At 44.0% G+C, this 10,000-nt stretch overlaps 1 pseudogene; it reads left to right on the top strand.

The window, feature by feature from the left end:
* The window catches only part of LOC107574908 (nucleolar protein 14-like), a 16,559-nt pseudogene that overhangs the window by 2,781 nt on the left and 3,778 nt on the right, over window positions 1–10,000 (top strand).

The raw sequence follows: 10,000 nt of genomic DNA, 5'->3' as shown, positions 1-10,000 counted from the left end.
GAGTGTGAGTGTGAGTGTGAGTGTGAGTGTGAGTGTGAGTGTGAGTGTGAGTGTGAGTGTGAGTGTGAGTGTGAGTGTGAGTGTGAGTGTGAGTGTGAGTGTGAGTGTGAGTGTGAGTGTGAGTGTGAGTGTGAGTGTGAGTGTGAGTGTGAGTGTGAGTGTGAGTGTGAGTGTGAGTGTGAGTGTGAGTGTGAGTGTGAGTGTGAGTGTGAGTGTGAGTGTGAGTGTGAGTGTGAGTGTGAGTGTGAGTGTGAGTGTGAGTGTGAGTGTGAGTGTGAGTGTGAGTGTGAGTGTGAGTGTGAGTGTGAGTGTGAGTGTGAGTGTGAGTGTGAGTGTGAGTGTGAGTGTGAGTGTGAGTGTGAGTGTGAGTGTGAGTGTGAGTGTGAGTGTGAGTGTGAGTGTGAGTGTGAGTGTGAGTGTGAGTGTGAGTGTGAGTGTGAGTGTGAGTGTGAGTGTGAGTGTGAGTGTGAGTGTGAGTGTGAGTGTGAGTGTGAGTGTGAGTGTGAGTGTGAGTGTGAGTGTGAGTGTGAGTGTGAGTGTGAGTGTGAGTGTGAGTGTGAGTGTGAGTGTGAGTGTGAGTGTGAGTGTGAGTGTGAGTGTGAGTGTGAGTGTGAGTGTGAGTGTGAGTGTGAGTGTGAGTGTGAGTGTGAGTGTGAGTGTGAGTGTGAGTGTGAGTGTGAGTGTGAGTGTGAGTGTGAGTGTGAGTGTGAGTGTGAGTGTGAGTGTGAGTGTGAGTGTGAGTGTGAGTGTGAGTGTGAGTGTGAGTGTGAGTGTGAGTGTGAGTGTGAGTGTGAGTGTGAGTGTGAGTGTGAGTGTGAGTGTGAGTGTGAGTGTGAGTGTGAGTGTGAGTGTGAGTGTGAGTGTGAGTGTGAGTGTGAGTGTGAGTGTGAGTGTGAGTGTGAGTGTGAGTGTGAGTGTGAGTGTGAGTGTGAGTGTGAGTGTGAGTGTGAGTGTGAGTGTGAGTGTGAGTGTGAGTGTGAGTGTGAGTGTGAGTGTGAGTGTGAGTGTGAGTGTGAGTGTGAGTGTGAGTGTGAGTGTGAGTGTGAGTGTGAGTGTGAGTGTGAGTGTGAGTGTGAGTGTGAGTGTGAGTGTGAGTGTGAGTGTGAGTGTGAGTGTGAGTGTGAGTGTGAGTGTGAGTGTGAGTGTGAGTGTGAGTGTGAGTGTGAGTGTGAGTGTGAGTGTGAGTGTGAGTGTGAGTGTGAGTGTGAGTGTGAGTGTGAGTGTGAGTGTGAGTGTGAGTGTGAGTGTGAGTGTGAGTGTGAGTGTGAGTGTGAGTGTGAGTGTGAGTGTGAGTGTGAGTGTGAGTGTGAGTGTGAGTGTGAGTGTGAGTGTGAGTGTGAGTGTGAGTGTGAGTGTGAGTGTGAGTGTGAGTGTGAGTGTGAGTGTGAGTGTGAGTGTGAGTGTGAGTGTGAGTGTGAGTGTGAGTGTGAGTGTGAGTGTGAGTGTGAGTGTGAGTGTGAGTGTGAGTGTGAGTGTGAGTGTGAGTGTGAGTGTGAGTGTGAGTGTGAGTGTGAGTGTGAGTGTGAGTGTGAGTGTGAGTGTGAGTGTGAGTGTGAGTGTGAGTGTGAGTGTGAGTGTGAGTGTGAGTGTGAGTGTGAGTGTGAGTGTGAGTGTGAGTGTGAGTGTGAGTGTGAGTGTGAGTGTGAGTGTGAGTGTGAGTGTGAGTGTGAGTGTGAGTGTGAGTGTGAGTGTGAGTGTGAGTGTGAGTGTGAGTGTGAGTGTGAGTGTGAGTGTGAGTGTGAGTGTGAGTGTGAGTGTGAGTGTGAGTGTGAGTGTGAGTGTGAGTGTGAGTGTGAGTGTGAGTGTGAGTGTGAGTGTGAGTGTGAGTGTGAGTGTGAGTGTGAGTGTGAGTGTGAGTGTGAGTGTGAGTGTGAGTGTGAGTGTGAGTGTGAGTGTGAGTGTGAGTGTGAGTGTGAGTGTGAGTGTGAGTGTGAGTGTGAGTGTGAGTGTGAGTGTGAGTGTGAGTGTGAGTGTGAGTGTGAGTGTGAGTGTGAGTGTGAGTGTGAGTGTGAGTGTGAGTGTGAGTGTGAGTGTGAGTGTGAGTGTGAGTGTGTGTGTGAGTGAGTGTGTGTGTGAGAGAGAGAGAGTGTGGGTGTGTGTGTGTGTGCGTGTGTGTGTGTGAGTGAGAGTGTGTGTTTGTGTGTGTGTGTGAGAGAGCGTGTGTGAGACTTGAGTGTGTGTGTGACTGAGTGTGTGTGCATGCGTGTGTGAGAGTGTGTGTGTGAGTGAGAGAGTGTTTGTGAGAGCCTGTGTGTGTGTGTGTGTGAGAGCGTGTGTGTGTGTGTGTGTGGCTGAGTGTGTGTGCGTGCGTGAGAGTGTGTGTGTGTGTGTGTGTGAGAGAGTGTGTGTGTGTGTGTGTGTGTGCGTGTGTGTGTGTGTGTGAGAGAGTGTGTGTGTGTGTGTGTGTGTGCGTGTGTGTGTGTGTGTGAGAGAGTGTGTGTGTGTGTGTGTGTGTGCGTGTGTGTGTGTGTGTGAGAGAGTGTGTGTGTGTGTGTGTGTGTGCGTGTGTGTGTGTGTGTGAGAGAGTGTGTGTGTGTGTGTGTGTGTGCGTGTGTGTGTGTGTGTGAGAGAGTGTGTGTGTGTGTGTGTGTGTGCGTGTGTGTGTGTGTGTGAGAGAGTGTGTGTGTGTGTGTGTGTGTGCGTGTGTGTGTGTGTGTGAGAGAGTGTGTGTGTGTGTGTGTGTGTGCGTGTGTGTGTGTGTGTGAGAGAGTGTGTGTGTGTGTGTGTGTGTGCGTGTGTGTGTGTGTGTGAGAGAGTGTGTGTGTGTGTGTGTGTGTGCGTGTGTGTGTGTGTGTGAGAGAGTGTGTGTGTGTGTGTGTGTGTGCGTGTGTGTGTGTGTGTGAGAGAGTGTGTGTGTGTGTGTGTGTGTGCGTGTGTGTGTGTGTGTGAGAGAGTGTGTGTGTGTGTGTGTGTGTGCGTGTGTGTGTGTGTGTGAGAGAGAGAGTGTGTGTGTGTGTGTGAGAGCGTGTGTGAGAGTGTGTGTGTGTGTGTGTGTGTGTGAGCGAGAGAGAGTGTGTGTTTGTGTATGTTTGATGATTCTAGAGAGTTTGTTCCACTGATTCAGTTCGAGTGTCACTGAAGTTATTTTGCAATAGTGTAATCTTAGTATTATTTATGTACTATTATACTATTTATTCATATTTTGAATTAGCTTTTTTTTCCAGTTTTAATTTTAGTTAAAGTTTCCGTCAGTTAATATTTATAGTTCATTTTTCTATTTAGTTTTAGTTTTATTATAGTTTTAGATTACTATGGAAAATTCTGCCACATAATAATAATAATAATTAAAAAAGTGTGTGTATGACTTTTTTCTCAGAATTGCACAAACTCAGAATTCCAATTTTGTGTTTGTCTCGCAATTCTGTTTTTTATTTCCACCACAGAATAAAAAGTAAAAGGGGTAATTGTGGCTTTTTTTCTGGCAATTGCAGTTTATGTTGCTATTCTGTTTTTGTATCGCACCATTCTGACTTTCTTTTTTTTTTACTTTGAATTGCAAGAATTGTGAATTTTGAGAGAAAAAAAAGTTAATCCCGTGGTGGAAACAAGCTTCCATGGATTACAGTCTGTCTGTAGTGTAAGTGTCAGACATCAGAGCTGCAGTTGCTCTCATAATCATGGAAATATGAAGTTTTAAACGGACAGTTCATCTAATAATGATCATTCTGTCTGTTTACTCTTCATGTCTTCATAAACCTGTATGACTTTGTTCACCAGAAAACAGGAAAACTTTTTTTTTTCCCATGCAAGAAATGTTAATGGGGTCTGATGTTGTTTAGACTCCAGTGTTCTTCTAAATATCTTAGTTTAAGATGTGCAGAAAAAAGGTTTGATTGACATTCGGGAGAATAAATGAATGATTTTTAGATGAACCGTCTCTTTAAAGTGGTGTTTCATACATGAGCAGAGTCTGATCGGCACTGGAGACTCAATGATCAACCATCAGACTCGCATTAGAGTGTGTTTATACTGCAGAAGAGCTGATGTGATGAATCTATTGCCACACACACACACACTCACTCACTCACTCACTCACTCACTCACTCACTCACTCACTCACTCACTCACTCACTCACTCACTCACTCACTCACTCACTCACTCACTCACTCACTCACTCACTCACTCACTCACTCACTCACTCACTCACTCACTCACTCACTCACTCACTCACTCACTCACTCACTCACTCACTCACTCACTCACTCACTCACTCACTCACTCACTCACTCACTCACTCACTCACTCACTCACTCACTCACTCACTCACTCACTCACTCACTCACTCACTCACTCACTCACTCACTCACTCACTCACTCACTCACTCACTCACTCACTCACTCACTCACTCACTCACTCACTCACTCACTCACTCACTCACTCACTCACTCACTCACTCACTCACTCACTCACTCACTCACTCACTCACTCACTCACTCACTCACTCACTCACTCACTCACTCACTCACTCACTCACTCACTCACTCACTCACTCACTCACTCACTCACTCACTCACTCACTCACTCACTCACTCACTCACTCACTCACTCACTCACACACTCACTCACTCACACACACACACTCTCTCTCACACACACACACACACACACACACAGACACACTCACTCACACACACATATACGCACACACACAGAGACACACACACACACTCACTCTCTCACGCACACACACACACACACTCTCTCCCACACATACACACACACACACACATACTCTCTCACAGACACACACACACACACACACACACACGGGCCAAAGCCTGACTCACATCCTGTGTCATTCAGAGAGAGAGAGAGGACAGCAGAGAGAAAATCAGGCTGATTGTTTCCAGATTGTGGTTTGTGTGCCAGTGAAACTACACAGTGTGTCGGTTGTGTATCATAAACTCTTTTTCTTATTAAGCCATAATGACTGCAGCACACGGTGACCTCTGACCCCACATGTGTTGCTGACGTGCGCCATTCAGAGACGTGGTACAGAGTTTGACAAACGAATACAGAGTCAGAGAAACTGCAGAAACAGAATAAGGAAGCTGTGAAATACAGTAAATCACTGTAACATTACACTGTGACTCTGTGTGTGTGTGTGTGTGTGAGAGAGAGAGTGACTGTGTGTGTGTGTGTGTGTGTGAGAGAGAGAGAGTGTGTGTGTGTGTGTGTCTCTCTCTGTGTGTGTGTCTCTCTGTCTGTGTGTGTGTGTGTGTGTGTGTCTCTCTCTGTGTGTGTGTGTGTGTGTGTGTGTGTAGCGCACTCATGACAGGAAGGACATGTATAATCTGAATGAGGAAGAGGAGCTGACCCATTACGGCCAGTCTCTGGCGGAGATGGAGAAGATGACGGATGTGATTGACAGCAACAGCGACTCTGAAGAGAAGGGCCTGCTGTCAGGTGACTCGTTTAAACACGTTCTCTGAATGCACTGATCATCAGTGTTATGGTCAGTAACTGATGTGGTGATCGTTGTTTCTGCAGCTGAACTGACCGCCACACATTTCGGCGGCGGAGGAGGTTTGGAGGATTTTAACAAACCTTAAAATCATATAACTAGGGCAACTTACACCTATTCATTCACTATTACGACAATATTTAGCTGTCGATTTAATGTATTATTTAATTTACTTATTTTTTTAATTATGCATTTTGTACATTTTAAATATTACATGTTTTAAATTTAAGGATTTAAAAAAAAAAAAAGTCATTATGAAAGTACTGTAAAATAGTTAAAAATAGGGTTTAGTCAAATTTTTTTTTAATGAACTAAATAGCTTTGACTTTTTCATAATTGATTAATTTGACAACATTAACAGTTATTTTCCTGTTTAGTACTGTGAAGCTGCTTTGAAACAACTTGTATTTTATGAAGCGCTACAGAAATACATGAGACTTGACTGTAAAAATATAACAGTGATGCACAACAATGTTGACTTTTTTTGTGTGCAAAAACTGAATATCTAGAGCTCGTCATTTCCACTGCATATGATTTAAATGTTGATGTATGTAAATGAGTAACAGACACATGATTCTCTCTGGCTGCCTGCAGGACGGAAAATGGAACATCGAGGGTGAGGAGGAAGAGAAAGAGGATGATGATGGTGATGAAGAGGGAGGAGAGGAGGAGGACGATGCTGCTGATGATGATGATGAAGAAGAGGAGGAGGAGGAGGATGAAGAAGATGATCACTGTGACCTGCAGTCTGATGGGGGCAGTGAGGATGAGGACGGTGAGGGCGCTGAGGAAGAGCAGGTCGGTGCTGAAGAGCCTCCAGCAGTGAGTGAGGAGCAGAAGAAAGCTGCACAGGAAGCAGCCAGAGCAGAACTGCCCTACACCTTCATCATGATCGTCACCTGACCTGCCATGTTTGAATAAATCTGCCACGAAAACAAGATTGTTTAGGAGTCAGATATGGAGATAGCATTGTTGCATAATTCCAAATAAATAGATTATGATTCACAGTTTCACAAACATTAATTAAATTCATAAATAAAATGAGATTTGCAAATAAAAAAATGTATTCACAAATATATTTTTGTCACACACACAACATTTCATAATCTATTTGTTTGGAATAATGCATCAATTCCCTCTCTAGTCAGAGTGGAAGTCTAAGAGATGAGCTCACTGTGTGTGTGTGTGTGAGTGTGTGTGTGTGTGTGTGTGTGTGTGTGTGTGTGTGGGAACACGGATCAGAGCAGCAGCGCCTCATACTGGACAGAACGCTCAAGTGTCACCGTCCCAGTCTGGCCGCAGGAAACAAAGCCAAACTACAGGTCAGAGAGAGCAGACCAAACCTGTATCATTCACATGCTACTACAGTGTTTATTAATATTTGTAATTCTATTATTATTCTAGTTTATGTTTAATTTTAATTTTTATATTTTCTTTCTTATTTTAAAGTCATAGTTTTATTAATATTGATTTTGAATTTTAATTTTAATGAAATGAAAGGCTTTTTTGGTTTATTTTGAAAACATCTCAAGTGCTCCAATAGAAGCTGTTTGACCATTTTTGAGTCGGTCAGGATGCTGCCTATGTAGACCCCATCATACAGTGTGCTTAGCGTTTGACACGGCGCCGCTGTGTGTGTGAGTGTGTGTGTTAAATGTGATTGTGTTTTATTCTGTGTTCAGAAGTTGTTCGGCTTTCTGCTGGAGTATGTCGGTGAACTCGCCACCCAGAATCCTCCTGATCTGAGAAGCGTCAGCGCACTCGTCCCGTGAGTAACACACACACACACACACACACACACACACACACACTCTCTCTCTCTCTCTCTCTCACACACTCACACACACACACACACTCTCTCTCTCTCTCTCTCTCACACACTCACACACACACACACACTCTCTCTCTCTCTCTCTCTCACACACTCACACACACACACACACTCTCTCTCTCTCTCTCTCTCACACACTCACACACACACACACACTCTCTCTCTCTCTCTCTCTCACACACTCACACACACACACACACTCTCTCTCTCTCTCTCTCTCACACACTCACACACACACACACACTCTCTCTCTCTCTCTCTCTCACACACTCACACACACACACACACTCTCTCTCTCTCTCTCTCTCACACACTCACACACACACACACACTCTCTCTCTCTCTCTCTCTCACACACTCACACACACACACACACTCTCTCTCTCTCTCTCTCTCACACACTCACACACACACACACACTCTCTCTCTCTCTCTCTCTCACACACTCACACACACACACACACTCTCTCTCTCTCTCTCTCTCACACACTCACACACACACACACACTCTCTCTCTCTCTCTCTCTCACACACTCACACACACACACACACTCTCTCTCTCTCTCTCTCTCACACACTCACACACACACACACACTCTCTCTCTCTCTCTCTCTCACACACTCACACACACACACACACTCTCTCTCTCTCTCTCTCTCACACACTCACACACACACACACACTCTCTCTCTCTCTCTCTCTCTCACACACACACACACACACACACACAGAGATGACATGAGCTGCTGTGTGTTCATTCGTGTGTTCTGCAGTCAGATCTGCGGTCTGTGTCAGATGTTTCCTGAGGCCGCGTGTAAAGCCGTGCAGACGTTACTCAGCGACTGCAGCCACAGCATGGAGGAGACGCTGGAGGTCAAAGGTCGAGCAGCGATGCCTGATCTGGACATGGTGCGCAGATGGACTGACACAGGAGCACAGATACAGAGACGAGAGGGTGATCCTGAGCTCATCGTGTGTGTGTGTGTGTGTGTGTGTGTGCAGCTGGTCCTCCTGAAGATCACGGCGCTGTTGTTCCCCTCGTCAGACTTCAGACATCCGGTGACGACTCCAGCGTTCCTCTACATCAGTCAGGCGCACCAGGGTCTGTGTCTGTAATGAGTGGATGGTGCTTTATGTAGTTATACGTTCAGCTTCAGTGCCGCCCACTTTTTCAGCAGCCTTGATTCTAGACGTATTTTTCCTGTAAAGAGTTTGAAAAAGTTGTTATAAACCACAAACCAAACCAGCTAACTACAACCATTATAAACATTATAAACTTTGATTTGAAGCAGAAAAATCGAGAAGACAAACACACAAGACTTGAACTTAATGAGTTTAATGAGGAAAAGAACTACAATCCCATCAGTGTTATTGATGGAAACTACAACTATGAAAAAAAACTCCTTAATTACAATAAAGATGAAATAAAATATTCATATTAGATGGAAAACATAAGGTTGAAAAAACCTAAACATTTAAAATGTTGCTTTGGCAACTAACTGAAATAAAGTACTAAAATGATATTAAAAAAGCTAAATAGAAATAAACTAATAAAAACATTCAAGCAAATAACAAAACTGCTTCAACTTAAAATTTAAAATGAATATGTACCAATAAAACTTTATTCAAAATATTAAATACTGTAATAGTATATAAATAATACTAAAACAACACCATGAAGAATTACAATCAAATTAAAAATGGATAAATATAAAACTATTCAATTAAAGTTATTGATTGTATGTAGAAGCAGTATCTTATAAGTTAGTTCAGAGAGTATGCAGATATGTTTACCCTGTGCATCATGGGAACGGCAGAGCTGTGATTATTCTCTAGTCTGGATGTTTCTTGGCAGAATCATGGGTAATACAGGACTTCTGCTGTTAAACCTGCTTTTTAAGTTGACATAAAGTGGATTGATTAGCTTTGTAGCTCACAGTAGATCTGTGTATTAATGCTTTTTATTAAAGTCACCTTTATTTCTATAGTGCTTTATACAGCTGCTCGGTTATAAACAGACTAATAATTAAGTGTTAATGCTGCAAAATTAATCAGATATGAAGACAATACTCTACAGAAGACAATTGAGGCATTATTCAGATCAGTGCAGCTCTACTTTATCATCATTACAAATCCGTTCTCTGTGGAGGAAACCAATGTCATCTTTCCCTGCGGAGCTCGACTGTGTTCCTGGTCTGTCCTGATGTGTGTGTGTGTGTGTTTCAGTGTGCTGTCGTCTCTCTGGAGGACGTGTGTAAGGGTTTGATCCTCTGTTGTCTAGCGCTGGAGTTCGTCTCTCTGTCTCAGAGGTTTTTCCCAGAACTGCTGAACTTCCCGCTGGGGCTCCTGCACCTGACGCTCCCCAATAAACACAACACGGGTACTGCAGAGTGTGTGTTTGTTTATGAGAGTGTGTTTGTGAGAGTGTGTGTGTGAATGTGTGTGTGCGCGCGTTTTTGTGACAAATGAGGACATAAATGTGTATAATGACAAAGGTATGACAGGTATTACAAGGAGAAGGTGACTTTTCAGGACATTACCCCATGTCCCCACTTTTCAAAACGCTTATAAATCACACAGAATGGAGTGTATTGAAAATCTGAAATAGCAGAAAGTCTCCTGTGAGGGGTAGGTTTAGGGGTAGGGTTGGTGTAGGACAATAGAATATACGGTCTGTACAGTATAAAAACCATTACGCCTAT

This window comes from Sinocyclocheilus grahami, unplaced genomic scaffold (genome assembly GCF_001515645.1).
Source record: "Sinocyclocheilus grahami isolate Dianchi unplaced genomic scaffold, SAMN03320097.WGS_v1.1 scaffold2383.1, whole genome shotgun sequence".
In the NCBI taxonomy this organism is placed as follows: Eukaryota; Metazoa; Chordata; class Actinopteri; order Cypriniformes; family Cyprinidae; genus Sinocyclocheilus; species Sinocyclocheilus grahami.
Note: the sequence above shows the minus strand (reverse complement) of the source record. Positions and strands in the feature narration are given on the sequence as shown.